This window comes from Delphinus delphis, chromosome X (genome assembly GCF_949987515.2).
Source record: "Delphinus delphis chromosome X, mDelDel1.2, whole genome shotgun sequence".
Classification (NCBI taxonomy): Eukaryota; Metazoa; Chordata; class Mammalia; order Artiodactyla; family Delphinidae; genus Delphinus; species Delphinus delphis.
In genome coordinates, this window is record NC_082704.1 from 117,055,899 (window position 1) to 117,071,997 (window position 16,099).

Genomic DNA, 16,099 nt, shown 5'->3' on the forward strand with positions numbered 1-16,099 from the left:
TGTCTCACTGCCTTCTAAGAAAGGAAACGCATCCTATGCTGGGCAGTGGTTATTTATGTGCACGTGTCGTCTCCAGAACCCGCTCATGAAAAGCAGGGCCCATCTTTCTGTCCCAAGTAGAACTAGCACAGTGGCCCACACTGAGGACAGGAGCACCACGGACTGGCCCCATCCTTGCTTCCTTCTTCTACCACCTCTCCAGAAACAAATCCTACTGAAACAATACATGAAACAAAAGGAGGCCCACAGTCAATGGATCGCTTGGTGCTGATGCGAAGGATAAAACCCAATCACACTGTTCCTTTGCTTTACTGTTCTAGTTGCTATCTCTTTTGTACAGAAGTTAAGAATGAGCATGCATTTGTTCAGGGTAAAATGGCCTGGTTTTACTTCAAAGCAGATTGACTGAGAGGCTAATGACGCCTCCGTTTAAGGGCCCTAATTGCAAGGCTCCTTCCGGGGCTCCGGGTGAGGTTCTGGCATTTGTATTCATCATTTTGCATTATTCTTCCCAAAGAGGGCTCCTCATAATGCAACTGCCTCTGGCTCCACAAAACCTGGATCTTTGCCTGATTTTACCTCTCTTTTCATTTTTCATTGGAAAGAGCAGATACCTAAGCCTATTTTTTTCACTCTTAAAAAAATAAAATGCTAGAGGCCATTTTGGGGCCCCTAAACCCATGGGAATGTACTGATCCCACATTCTGTGCTCTTCTTAGGTCTCTGCTCTGTACACGAAAGACCCATAACACTCTTTGAGTGAATGAATGAGTCAACAAATGACTAAATGAATGAATATATGAATGAAATCTTGTGATGTCATACAGCTCCGTAACAGGGAAGTAGGCACATTTACAAAAATGGCAAAGCAGCCTGGAAATACTACCACCTCTGTGGAGGAAAACAAAGTGACAGTGACAACCCAGTAAAGAAACATTCCAGTCAAGGAGGCAAATTAAATCACAGGCATTTCTGATACCCAGAAATGCAAATGCAGTACAAACAGGAAGTCTTCCCAACGTAATTCCCTGTATAGGAAGCATAAAAGAGACTTCTAGGAGAAGTCTCTTTTTTATGAAATGTACGAAGCACACAGACTTTCATGCTCTCAGCAGGACACAAACACTCAAAGAGCAAATCATGAAAAATACCCTTAATAACTAGCACTATATACTCTAGTGCGCGTCTGTTAAAAGACCATCCCCACTAATGACACTGGCACCACAAGCAACCAGAAGCTTCTATAAACTAAGAGGGTACGATCATCTTAGCATATTTACATAAAATATTATTTATGTCATTTTCATTTTTTTATTCATGGAACAATTGGTATTTGGAAAATAAATCTATGTCAACTTTTATGCTTGCAAAATTTCTAGTGTCTCCGAATGTGTCTGATTTGAAAGCCAAAATACCGTAAGTGCTAAAAAAAAAAGTCACACTGTACTTTGGCAGAAAATATAAAATATAAGCAAGTTGAGTAAAATGGACAGCAACCTTCTTTAACAATTTTAGACACTTACTTGTTAATGCTTTCAAAGTATGTTTCTAGAACAAGACCACAAATGGTAGAGGGCAGGAACTGGATTTCCTTTAAAGACTAAATGGGTACGTCAGTAACACTGGCAACTAAAATGACAGTCATTTTCCTTTTATTAAGCTGTGGTTTCACGCAAGAATTGTATTTTTTTAAAAAAATATCTTGTGTATGATATTTATTCTCCACCCTGACTTATTTCTCCACAAGCTAGCTAATCATTACTAGTGAAGAACTGTTACAGATTTCAAATAGTCAAGGGTCAGCCTTTGAACTTTGAGATCAGATGATCTAAAGAGAAGATAGATGCAAACAATTATATATAGGATGGATAAACAACAAGGACCTACTGTATAGCACAGCAAACTATATTCAATATCCTGTGATAAACCATAATGGAAAACAATATGAAAAAGAATGTATGTGTGTGTATAACTTTGCTGTACAGCAGAAATTAAACACAACATTGTAAATCAACTATACTTAAATAAGGGAATTCCCTGATAGTCCAGTGGTTACGACTCGGCGCTTTCACTGCGGTGGCCCAGGTTCAATTTCTGGGTCGGGGAACTAAGATCCCACACGCTGTGCTGCGTGGCCAATAAAACTATACTTAAATTAAAAAAAATTTTTTTTTTTAAAAAGAGAAGATGAATTAATAAAAAGTCCTACAGGGCTTCCCTGGTGGCGCAGTGGTTGAGAGTCCGCCTGCCGATGCAGGGGACACGGGCTCGTGCCCCGGTCCGGCAAGATCCCACATGCCGCGGAGCGGCCGGGCCCGTGAGCCGTGGCCGCTGAGCCTGCGCGTCCGGAGCCTGTGCTCCGCAACGGGAGAGGCCACAACAGTGAGAGGCCCGCGTACCGAAAAAAAAAGTCCTACAGACTGCCCCTTCTACAAGTCGTCCTAACACTACCACCTTGCTCATTTATTTCATCAGGTGCTGCTCAGACATCAAGAGCCTGTATTCTTTCACTGCTTTAATGATTCCAATCATTCCCGTCATTTATTTGATGCCACGTTCTGCTGTCACTGCTTTCATGATGCCCACCGAAATCCAAATGCCAAGACTGAACTCTATCCTCAACACTCCTCCCAGAAATATCAATATATAACTACGTACCGAGAAGGCCAGGCGGCTGCAAGTTCAAAGTCATGGTTGACAGAGAATATTCCCAAACGCCCAGTCACTGAATAACGATGACGACATTTCTTGAGCGCTTACTGTGAGCCAGGCACTAAAGCGCTTCACGTGTATGATGTCATTTAATGCTTACAAAACTCTACTACTATTTTCCCCACTTGACAGCTGCGTAAACTGAGGCAGAGAAAGGATAGGAAACTTATTTGAAGTCCACAGGTATACGGCAGAACAAGGATATGAATCTGGGCAATCTGGCCCCGGTGTCCCTGTTGTCAACCGCCACAGAGTGCTGCCCCTGGTTATAAGAAAATGTCTACATTAGTGTGGTCCTTGTACCCACAGTGTCAGTAGCGGGGGGTGGGGGGAGCATGGTAGAAACGCAGAATCCTCCACTCAAAGCATGAGAATCTGCATTTGAAAGAGATCCCCAGGGGAGTCAGATTCTCACAAAGTATGACAAGCACTTGTCTAAGGAACTCATTGATGACAGAAGATGCAGTACAGACTTTTTGATCTCCCTGCAAAATCTCCCACTTTCACCTGAATAAAATGACAAGCCGAAGTCACAAATTTAAGTTGCAAAAGTAAAAAAAAAATCTGGGGTGCCCAGCCCAGCTTTAGGTTAGCTCACCTGGCACAGGTAAGCTGCTAAGAGAAGAGCTCCATAGCGGCTCTTCACACCAGCATGAGAATGGAGACCTGCGTGATGGCGGCTGCTGGCCTACACCTCTCTCCTGGCAGAAAACGTGAGGCACTGGAAACTGCACCAGGCCAAAGTGAGGAACAGTCAAAACTAATCTATGGCACCGCAAGTCAGGACCCTGTCACCTTTGGCAGGAGTGGGGATTGGAAAAAGCACCCTCGATGGCGTGACGATGGCGGTGATAGCGGCTCTGGATGTTGGTCATACTCCAGTTCCTGCTCTGGGTACTCGTCACACAGGTGTGTTCAGTTTCTGAAAATTTACTAGCTGTAGACTTGGGATTTTTGCAGGCATATTTTATGTTGCCAAAAGTTTACATAAAAGAAATCACTATTTCTATAAAATAGTCTCACTAATTAACAGAGAGGGAAAATAATAGTTTTTATAACTGAGTGGTAGGAATTACACAGTATACATGGGAATATAACTACATTTTTCAACAAAAAAGGAGGGTATGCTCTCTTCTTAGGAAAACTATTTACACTCCTTTCCTGTTGGAAGCAGGAAGACCATTCTAGTTGTTTTGATTTTTTTTAAACATTTTATTTTATACTCACAAGAAATTGCAACAATAATGCAGAGAGATCCCATGTACTCTTCATCCGGTTTCTCCAAATGCGAACTCAATCTCCTCTAACGATAAAATATTGTCAAAACCAGGTGATTCACACTGGCACAATACTGTTAACTCAACTACAGACTCTACTGAGAGTTCACCAATAAGAATATTCTGCCTTTCCATATGATCCAGCAAGCCCACTCCTGGGCATATATCCAGAGAAAACCATAATTCGCAAAGATACATGCATCCCTATATTCACAGAGGCACTATTCACAATAGCCAAGACCTGGAAGCAACCTAAATGTCCATCGACAGATGAATGGCTAAATAAGACATGGTACATATATACAATGGAATATTACTCAGTCATAAAAAAGAATGAAATAATGCCATTTGCAGCAACATGGATGGATCTAGAGATTGTCATACTGAGTGAAGTAAGTCAGACAGAGAAAGACAAATATCTTATGATATCGCTTATTATGGGGAATCTAAAAAATGGTACAAATGAACCTATTTACAAAACTGAAATAGAGTCACAGATGTAGAAAACAAACTTATGGTTACCAAGGGGGAAAGGGGGGGAGGGATAAATTGGGAGATAGACATATACACACTACTGTATATAAAACAGATAACTAATAAGGACCTACTGTATAGCACAGGGAACTCTACTCAGTATTCTGTAATAACCTATATGGGAAAAGAATCTGAAAAAGAATCGATATATGTATAATATGTATAACTGAATCACTCTGCTGTATACCTGAAACTAACACAACATTGTAAATCAACTATACTCCAATATAAAATAAAAATTAAATTAAAAAAAACATTCTGCCTTAGCTGCCAATGTCATACCTTGTGGCCCTCTTCATAGATTTACAAAGGAAACAATGATGCGTAAGTAAATACAATAAAAATACGTTGCTTAATTTTTGACTGTGAGATATTATTCTTTCCATACACATTATATATACATATATATGTGGATATATATACACATATACATATAAATCTATATGTAGATATATACCCATATATATATGTATGTGTACATATCTATAGCTCTGCATGTATATCTGAAATTGAAGAGTAAAACGATCATTAGGTGAATCTGCAAATTAACTTTTCCTGTTCATGACACTGTCACATAACTTGATCAGAATCATTTAGTCCTACCAGTTACCTAACTGCAATATGGGGGCTGCTCTGTATCTTCACCTCTCTTACAATTCCTTAAGTGAAATTAATGCACTGATTTCAGTTTGCCGGAGTTATGAATCAACCAGATGGTCGTAGAGTTTTAAGAGAACAGAAAATTATTTGACACATAGCTCAATTAAGCAATTCATCCAAGGCAAACCAAAGAAGGTATTTTTAAATGCATATTTTGGAAAACGATAATGGCATTTGGCATGCTAACTAATATTCCTCATCAGAATGACATTATGAAGAAATGCTCAGGATAAAAACATCAAACTGATGAAACTGAAGTAAAAAAGAAATTTTACTGGCCCATACCATAGCCAGCAAATGATATTAGCACGAGCACGTGGCTATTTTTGCATCTAGAAGTTCTTTCTGAAGGATCCAGGAATCAGTAATTTCACCAGAGAGAACTTTCTACCAGCCCATTAGAACTTTGGGGACTAAATGTTACCAAACCTACGTACCTGAGTTTTAGGGCTACCTTCTCATTAGTCTCCGTATTTCTCACTCCCCTCATCTACCTAGTCCAAATTCTAGGTTGCGTATGATTCAAATACCTATTTCCTCCTGAAAGTGCATCCCCCTTATCCCAATGGCACAGAGCTGGGTAATTTGAGTCTCCACATTCTGTCTTCAATTCAGAGTTTCTCAGCCTCAACAATAAATTGAAAATAATGTGAAGGAACTAGAAACAGTACCTATCAATGATGTGAGTGGATCCCAGAGATGTCGTAAGTTTTTTATTCCAACTTCAAAAAATTTCTGGTCAATCAATATATAGAATAGAGCTACAGCTAGAAGGTTTAAAAGAGGTTCGGAGAAGACTAAGTTATATCTTATTAATGAAGAAAAACTGAGGGCCTCTGAAGACGTAAGCATTTTTCCACAGTCACCCAATGTGGAAAGCCAAGCTGTCTGGTTTCTAGTCGAGTTACCTTGGGTGGCCATGTTGGCTTCTCCCAAACTCTTAATCATATGATTCAAAGGTTACATTTTATTGACAGGCTGTAGATTACCTAGTTATGTGATGTAAGGCCATAATCCCAGTCTGCCACACTGGTAAGCAATAGCAGGAAAAAAAAGATGGAAATGGCAACAGAACCAAAAAAAACAGTCAAATTTCACCCTCTGGCGGGTTATGGCCAAACTGCCACTGGAGGGAAAGAACTGCAGATATTTTTTAAAGAAAAGTGAAGAATCTTTAAGACCATTCTCAGTGGGAATGTAAAACTCAAAGTGACGCTGATATCAAAACGCCCTCAGTGTTGTAGTTAGCGCCCCCAAATCAGAAACATAACTCCTTGCAGAAGGCTGTGCGCCCTAAGCAATTAATGATGTGCTACTCTTGTCAGTGAAATGGAAAACAGCTTATGTGAAAGAATCACAGAAAGGCAATTATAGGCACTGTGCCAGAGACGTAAAATACAACAGAAAGATGATACTTGCCAAGTTTTTCCCAACTACTAGCTCATTTGACCCTCAAAATCATCCTAAGATGCTGAGTCCCTTGTTTTTATAGGTGAAGAAATGAGGGATGAACCCCTAACCATTCATGAGTTCAGAGTAGAGACTGGAACCCAGATTCCCTGCTGTGAAGTCCACTGCTCCTGCCTTTGGGCGTTGGCAATATCTGTACTCCTGAAATGTTCCTGTCCATGGCTATGCCGGAGTCTGCTATCACTCATGGGTATTCCCGTTCTCCCCTGCTTTCTGGGCAAACAGGAAGGCTAGGTTTTCCAGCATTCCTTATACTGGCCATAGCTGTGTCAGGCTGATGCAATGGGAGAAGTGAATGTGCTATTTCCAAGCTTGACCAATTGAAAATCTCCCACTTGAGGTCCTCACTCTTTCTCTCCAATCTCTACAGATCTAGAGGAAGGTTGATCCACCAGATGGAAGGAGCCTGGTTTTCTGAATGACCCGGTGGAGCTGGGCCATCGTGATCCAAACTGCATTGGCCAGGGATGTGAATGAGAAATAAAGTTTTATTGTATCAAACCACTGAGATCTGGGGTGTAACTAACTACCACCACTGCTTCTGACAAAAACAACGAGGACAGCAACACATTTGGGGAGGGGAATGCCCCGCAGACTGTCAGGCAAGTTCTGGGGGTTCAGCCTATAGAAGAGAGTTACAGATGCTCCCCACAGAGTCCCAAGACCAGTCTCCCACTGTGGGGCATGCACTGTCTGTCATAAAGCCCCTTCCACCTCTATTCAAGGATTTCAATTCCCAAGGGCTTTCCTGCTAACGTCCTCTTCAGCGATACTTCTAGTGAAGGCTGGCTTTGATGAAAGGAATGCTAGCTTCTCCTAACATGACTCTGGGAGACCTCCATAATATCCAAGTGAACCCCTCCTCCCAAACATTTTGTAAACATACATGTAAACTAACACAACACGTAACAGCTTATCATCACAGCGCCAAGAGCCAGCAACCCAAAAGTGAACCAATAATTTGTTACTGAATTTATCAGGACTTACACTAATAAACATGCTTCAATATTTCACTTCCAAGCATCCCATCTGTCTTAGAAAAAAGAAGGAGCTATTTAGAGCACCACACATTTTTTTATATTATAAAGGGAGGGAAATGGGCTGTCATAATAACCAAGCTTAGTAAAATTACCAGTGCTTGGTATTCTAGAACAAATTGGAGGAAATTACAAGGTGCTTTTAAAGTCATGCTTGAAGTTTTTTGGTTTTTTTTTCCATCTAAATGGATAGAGCTACAGTGTGCAGAAAGAGGGCAAGTGGTTGATTATACAGACATCTAATTTAGTCTCCCAAATCTGCTCTAGGCCACTCTGAACGTACAATCATAGGAGATGCATCTCCCACATTATTTCCTAAGGAAATGATAAAAACACGAAAATATGCATGAACCACACCTATCTTAATTCAAAGTTTTAAATACACTCACAGAAGACTTCTAAGGAGTGAGAACCCATACAAACACAAGACTCTTATTACACTTATTGGGCTTCTTCTTCCTTCTTAGAAGTTGATTAATTTACTATAAAAATCTTCACTGTTGAACTAACAAGCAAACCACAGTATCAGAATTTGTTCTCTACCATAGGTTCTCAGATTGGGCTGTACAGTAAAATCATCTCGAGAGATTTACAAAATCCTGATGCCCAGGTCACACTCCAGACCAATGACATCACAATCTTTGGGAGTGGGAACCAGGTATTTTTAGAGCTCCCCAGGTGATTGCAAAGTGCGGGCAAGGTTGAGAACCATGTACTTTGTCTTTGGTTACTTCTACAGGCTGAAAGCAAAACACTGGTGACCCTTGCTTTTCTATTAATCCAAAGTCAACAAGGGAACTTCTTTTTCTATCGCAGTATATCAGCATGGTAACGTACAGCATTAGGCCTTCATTTTTCCTCTCCCGCAAACTGGCTTACTTTGCACCTCTGCGCTTTGCCCTGGTCCTATTTAGGAGACTGGGGGAGTAAAACAGCTTATTTTACTAGTAGATTTCACAGGAGATACTAGGCTTATTAATACAAGCCAACTCCATATTTCCCCATCTGAATTTCCCCCATTCAGAGTAATTTAAAATAATTGTGTCTTCTGAAAATTAGTAAAAGAATGCTTTCAAATCAATCAAACAGTAGCTTTAGGCATTCTTCAGGAACATACTATGGCATCATCAAATATTTCTTGATTTTCAGAAATTTGTTATGTTAAACAAACTCATTAAAGTTTTGTAGGAAAAGAAACATACAGTTGTCTACACTTACATGTCACTTAATTCTAATCAACACCTGTTGTGGAGAGATGTATTTATTAATTATTACATTGTATTTTTAGACATATTCATATAGGGCAGAACGTTATAGAGTGTTTGTGGAAAGCAGCTGCAGTGGGAAGTGCATCAACCCGCCCATCATGAACTGATGACGTGGAGGATGTCTTAAGCCCCCATGATAACACCCAACCCTCTCCTCTCCTCTGAACCCTGGGTTTCTAAATCCAACTTCCTATGCAACGTTCCCACTTGCATATCTAATAGGTATCTCACATTTAACTCCTGATCTGCCCGTTAAAAAGCTGTTCTCAGTCTCGGGAAACGGCCATTTTCTCCTTTCAGTTACTCAGGACAAAACCTTAGGAGTCCCCCTGACTCTTCTCGTTCTTTCATTCCACATCCGGAATCCCACCACTTCTCACTTCCATGGCTCCCTCCCTGGCTTTGGCCGGGGCCAACGTCCTCTTGAGCCTAGGCCATTGTGGGAGCTTCCCGAGTCCTTTCCCTGCTGCCAGTTTTGCCCCCTTCTCTAGTCTTGAAACAGAAGCCAGCCTGGGCCTTCATCAAGCCACGTCGCTCGGATGGTAACCCTCTGCTGCCTCTGCATTTCGTTCAAAGCCAAAGCTGGCCCTTCAAAGCCCTACACGTGTGATGTGTATCGCCTCTATCGCCTCTCCTAAGGTCACCAACCACACTGGCTTACCAGGGACTGAGAGGTTTCAGAGGATGTAGGACCTTCAGTGAATGCGGGACAAACGAAGACGAGCTGGTCCCCCTACCTCTCCTGCTCCCAGATGCCTTCCTTGGTGCGCCCCTCACACTGGGTCTTATTAGCTCACTACCTCTATTTATATAACTGACTCTTTTCCTCTCCCACCTATCCGCATCCCATCTCATCATTTCCTTTTTCTCAGAGCCCTTATCATCATCTAACATGCTCTATATTTAGTTATTTAATTGGTTTCGTTTCGTACTCCCTTCACTAAAAGGTAAGCCCGTGAGGGCTGTTTTATTTGCCACTGTATTCCCAGGAATCTAGAATACCACCTAGCACACAGGAGATGCTCAGTAAATATTTTCTGAATGGAATAATTATTTATACTATATAATAAATGTTCCAGGGTATATATATGATTCAAGGTGACAAAACTGTTTCAAGATGATAATAGAGGATCAATATTATTCCTTGGTGAACGTAAGAACTATAATCAATAGGTGATTACCTCATTTCACCCACAACTGGCTTCATAAACAAATTTGTATTACTGCAAGGATACGCTGAGGGAGTCTTTGTTTTCCTTCCAAATAAATATCTCATTTTAAGAGGCAAATCTTAAATTCCCAACAGCTTTTCTTCCTTCCCCAGTCTTATGAATACTGCTTTGATTTCACTTTCTGGATATATTTTGCCATCCAGAGTTTGAGGCTTATAAAATTCAGGGCATACGCTGCTCATCAACCAGTACGCCAAATTCTAGTGTAAAAAAAAATCAACCCCCCCCCAACAAAATCAACCCCTTCCACGTCAGTGGGTGACTCATTGCTACCCTTGCCACCCAGGTCCCCCACCTCATGGCTGCTTGGACTTGTCTGCAGTTCTGCGGGGCAGACCATAACCTGATTCACGGTCTCTGCATAACAAAAGAAAGAATGCCAGCAAACCGGGGATCCTACTTGAAGTGGAGACTCAAACAACCAAAGGCTGCCACTACCTACCCCAGCCCTGTCTGAGGCCAGCCAAAGGCACAGCCCCTGCTGGAAGGTGGACATGGAGTCTTGCTAAGCAGTAGCCGTTAAATAGGCAAACGCGTTAAGACATGGCCCTTGTTCCAAATCCCCTCGAAACCTTCCACGGACGGATGACAACATGAAGTCTGGGGGTGCAAGCAGCCAATCCCTTTAACAGTTCTAATTTTAAAGGAAATGTAAAACTGACTTTCCAGGTTGATACATCAGTCTCGTGACCTCAAGTCCATTCAAGAGGGAGAAACTTGCTCTTGGAGAAATAACAAAACAAGGTTCCTAGACCTTCAAAGCTGAGGCCTAGACTTGGGATTGCAGCCATTTAACCAAGATTTAGAGTGTTAGCCCATGAGGTTTCTTGAGCACCCGTTACCCCGATCTCCACAAGATCCACATGCCCCAATCTGCATGGACCTTCGCCATGACCCACAGCTTTGTCATCTCCGTTCCTTACAGCAGTCTCACAGAGAGGGGACTATTATCTCCCTTTTACAGCTCCAGATACAGGCTTGGCCAGAATGACTTACTTCTTCAAACCCTAAGTGGCACAGCCGCAATCTGAAGCCCCATGGTTTATCTGACTACAATACTACCACTACCATCGCCATCATAGTATTGATAACGATAATACTGGTGACAAAGCTGACACTTAGTGCTTACTGTGTGCTAAATACCCTTCTGAGTGTTCACACGTATTAACTCTTTTGATCCTCCTGATTTCCACTCCTATTTACAGATGATTAAACAGACTCAAAGAGGTTAAGTGACTCGTCTAAGGCCACACAGATGGTAAGAGGAAGTTCGTGCTCCAGACGAGGGGCTGGCAAACTTTATCGGTAAAGAGCCAGACAGAAAATGGTTTAGGCTTTGTGGACCACATGGTCTAAGGCAGATACTCAACTCTGCCATTGTAGCCCAAGAGCAGTCGCAGACATGACACAGATGAATGGGCACTGTTGTCTTCCAATGAAACTTTATTTTCAAAAACAGGCAGAGGCTGGATTTGGCCTGGGAGTTGGAGTGTGCTGGCTCCCACTCTAAACCCACTATACTAAAGTACTTCTAGAAACAACTGAGAAGTGCAAATAAGGTCATTCATATAAGCAATGATTGATTACTTTTGTGAGTTTTTTTGCCACATGTTTTATTAGGTAAACTAGACAAAAAAATAAGTTATACTGCTATAATTTAAAGCAATAAAAATTTAATATTTCATATTTATGTTATTAATTTCATGATAGAAATATTTTTAACATAGGTATATTGGCCTTGTTCTTTTGAATATGTAAAAAGCCTCAATTTTACCACAAAACAAAAAAGAACTGGAAATGGGGACCGTCGGGGTGTAGAGATGATCTAGAAATGGTAGAGTATTGATAATTGTTGAAGCCGGATGACATGAGGGGCTGTTTTACTATTGTTTACTTTATGTCTGTTAGAAATTTTCGTAACAGTTAAAAACATGAAAGCCTTACTTACGGTTGAATACAATGTGCACGGCACCCTAAATTCCTTGGGGGGGCTAAGTCTGCTTTCTTCCTGACATCTCGCTGGGCTAAGCTGTTTGTACTTTTTTATCACCCAAATTATGTCTGCCAGTCCTCCAGCTTCGGATAGCCTCTTCCCTAAATGTCAAGTCCTGGCGCTGTGCACGCAGGCAGGAAAGATGCACGGATGGCATTTTAAGAGGATAAATGCAAATCACCAGCTTTTGAAGTCAGAGGTTCTAGGAAGCATCGAAACATTGCTTTTTTTTCCCCCCTCAAACCAATAAAACCCAGGAGAATCAGAGAGAATTTAGAGCCTTGTATATTTTGCATTCTATTCATGTCAGCTTTAATGATTCTGAAATGCAATTTTCACAGATTTTTACTAAGTAAGGCATCTTTTTTTCTCTTTTGGGGGATGATGAGCAATCATCTGTAGTCATGTCCAGGCTCAAGATCTCTATCCAGGTGAGCATGTCCTCTGCAAGAAGCTCAGCTCTGCTCAGCAAATGTTACTGACAATTCAGCAATTACTATGCTCCAGAAACTACTATGTCGGGTACTGGGACATGCTACCCTGCCCTCAGGGAAGCTACTCTTGGGAGAGGATCCATAAATAGGGATTTCTGCATACCATTCTAAGTGTAAACAGAGAAAACCACAGGGTGTGAGGAAAGCCCAGAGGAGGGCGATTTGAGCCAACCTAAAGGCATCTAAAGAAGAGACACTTGAGTCAACTTGAAGAATAAGAGGAGGTAGCTACATGGAGGAAAGAGAAAAGGACATCTAAGGAGAGGCACCATCTTCAGCAAAGGCATAGAGGAGTGAAGCAGCGTGGCATATTGGGAGATCGAGAACAGTTTGCTTTTACTAGAGGGTAAAGTATAGTGCAGAGAGAAGACTACAAGAGAGAGAGACAGAGGGAGACAGAGATCACTCGCAGCCTCAGATGCCAGGCTATGGAGCTTGGATTGGTACTTTAATCGAGAGTCATTGATGGGTGAACAGGAAACATGCATACAGTTGGCATTTCAGAGAGAACATTTTGGCACCAGAATGGTACTGGAGATAATGGATGTGAAGGAGGTAAGATTAATAAGTGAGACCATCAAGGACTAGTGAAATAAAATCCAGTGAGGAATAATGACACAGAACCAGGCAGTGGATGGTGAGAAGCTGAGGAAGCTAGTTCAAAGTCATACAGAGGAGGTAACATTGGTAAAGAGCCAGGATTGATGGTCACCACTAGCCTTCTGTTTTGGGTGACTGGGTGGCGTCACTTACTGTGACAGTATAAAAGGAAAATAATTCTTAGGATGAAATTGGAGAAGTACTTTTGCGAGAAGCTGTCTTTTACGTATCTGGGACATATGCAGTTGGAAGTTCAGGTAAGAGAAATGGAGACTTTGATTTTGGAGTCGCCAACATACAGGTGCAGGTAAAGCCACAAAAGGATGAGGTCACCAAATGAATGCATGTTGACAAAGAAGGACAAAAGGCCAAGGTCACAACCACACACACCCAAATCCAAGATGCTGATATGAGAAGAACCTACAAGAGTAACAAAGAAGACAACGCTCAAAGACACGGAAACTGAGTAGGAAACACTCACTTCTCCTGGGTGTTCTCCTTTCCTCTCACACTAACACCACACTCACAACACTTCTGAGTGCAGGGGGTTTGCCCCCACCAAGCAATTCTCTGTGACACCAGCTGGGTGTGCCACTATCTGGAGACAGCATCATTCCCACAGGTTAAGGGCTCAGTTCCATAGAACTCCCCCCACTTCAAAAGCCAATCCCAAACCCAAACTGTCACCTGTACTTCTGACAGACTGGCTGTAAACAGAAGTTCCCATGACCCCCACCTTGGGTTCAATTAATTTGTTACAGCGGCTCACAGAACTCAGGAAAACATTTCACTTACTAGATCACCAGTTTATTATAAAAGGATATAACTCAGGAGTGGCCAGATAGAAGAGATGAGTAGGGAAAGATATGGTCAAAGGATGCAGACCTTCCACATCCTCTCCAAGAATCCCACTCTCCCAGCACCACCACGTGTTCACCAACTTGGAAGCTCCCTGAAACTCTTACTTCTGGGATTTTTATGAACGCTTCATCATGTACGTATGATTGATCATTAACTCAATTTCTAGCCCTTCTCTGGAGAATAGGGGGTGGAAATGAAAGTTCCAAGCTTCTAATCATGGCTTAGTCTTTCAGGTGACGAGGCCCCACCCATCCAGGAGCTCACCAAGAGTCACCTCATTAGAACAAAAGACATTCCTATCACTCAGGAAACCCCAAGAGATTTAGGAGCATGGTAGCAGAAACCCAGGGCTGAGTACTATATATATATATATATATATATATATATATATATATATATATATATATATATATATATATATATATAATTATTATTATTATTATTCCACAGAAACCCAAGGGAGTTAGGTGGGGTCATAGAGATAAAACAAATTGAGCCACAAGGAGAGTGCCATCTGGGAAAAGAGATAATAATCCCTACTTTGCAAAGTTGCTGTGAGAGTCTGAGATAACAGACATCAAGCAGCTGCTCTAGTGCCTGGCATGCAGCAGGAACTCAGCACCCGGTAGCCACCATCGTCCACTTCCTCATGAACATCAAGGCCCTGGAGAAGGTGAGAGGGCCGGGATCAGGAATACAGGTAGAGGGGTAACTTCAATAAATGAAGGGACACCTTATCCTCTGAAACTGGAGGGAAGCACGTATGCAGGTTTTTCTAAGTAGAAAACACCACAAGAGTATAAGCAGTAATTATTGATGTCTGCTATGTCCCCGGCACAGGGCAAGATAATTATAAACGTTTATCCATGGACTCCTTAAAAGGGTTCTTCAAGGTACATAAAGCAGGCATTAGGATTTTCTTTTTCTCAGGTGAAGAAATGACTCAGAGCATTAAGTGATTCTCCAAGATCATACAGTTAATAAACAGCAGAGTCAAGATGGGAACCCAGGTTCGTTTACCAAAAACAATTCCCATGTTCTTTCCAATACACCTGGCAGATTGGAAAGGTCTCTCAGGCAATCTTGTTTACCATGACACTTCTCACGGTCCAATCGGAAAAATAAGAAAAGGGAAAAAAAACAAAGCAAGTGAAAGATTTATACGGACTTCCATGAAGCTGGAAATGGCAAGATAAAAATAACAAGAAAAGTCTTTGGCCTCAAGCATCATTAGATGGAAAATGAGTCAAGAATCAAAGCATGACCTTTTTTTGGTGTTTTTTGTTGTTGTTGCTGTTGTTTATTTCTGGTGTTAGAAGAGAGGGGAATGAGTAAATCACATATCTAAGATTTGTAAGATGGTGGGAGAGCAAAAAATAGTAATAAAAATTTTTTAAAAAGAAAAGAAAAAGGAAATACAAGTGCTATAAAACCCAAGACAACATTTTCATTTTCAATTAAGAAGCTGTCCTCATCCAGGTATATGGGCCTTGAGAATTTGCAAGGAAAGGTCATAAAGCCAAATACTGGTGAAACAAAATGACTTGTAAGGTCCAAACAATCATAGCATAAAGAAAAGGAAAATGTTGGCAAGAGACACTACACCAGTAAAACCAAGTAAGAAACATCAACTCTGAAGAATCATTTCAACTAGTATGATAATCAACATTTAAAGAAGAGGGCTTCCCTGGTGGCGCGGTGGTTAAGAATCTGCCTGCCAATGCAGGGGACACGGGTTCGAGCCCTGGTCAGGGAAGATGCCACATGCCGCGGAGCAACTCAGCCCGTGTGCCACAACTACTGAGCCTGCGTTCTAGAGCTCGTGAGCCACAACTACTGAGCCAGCATGCTGAAACTACTGCAGCCTGAGCACCTAGAGCCCGTGCTCCGCAACAAGAGAAGCCACCGCAATTGAAAAGCCCACGCACCGCAATGAAGAGTAGCCCCCGCTCGCCGCAACT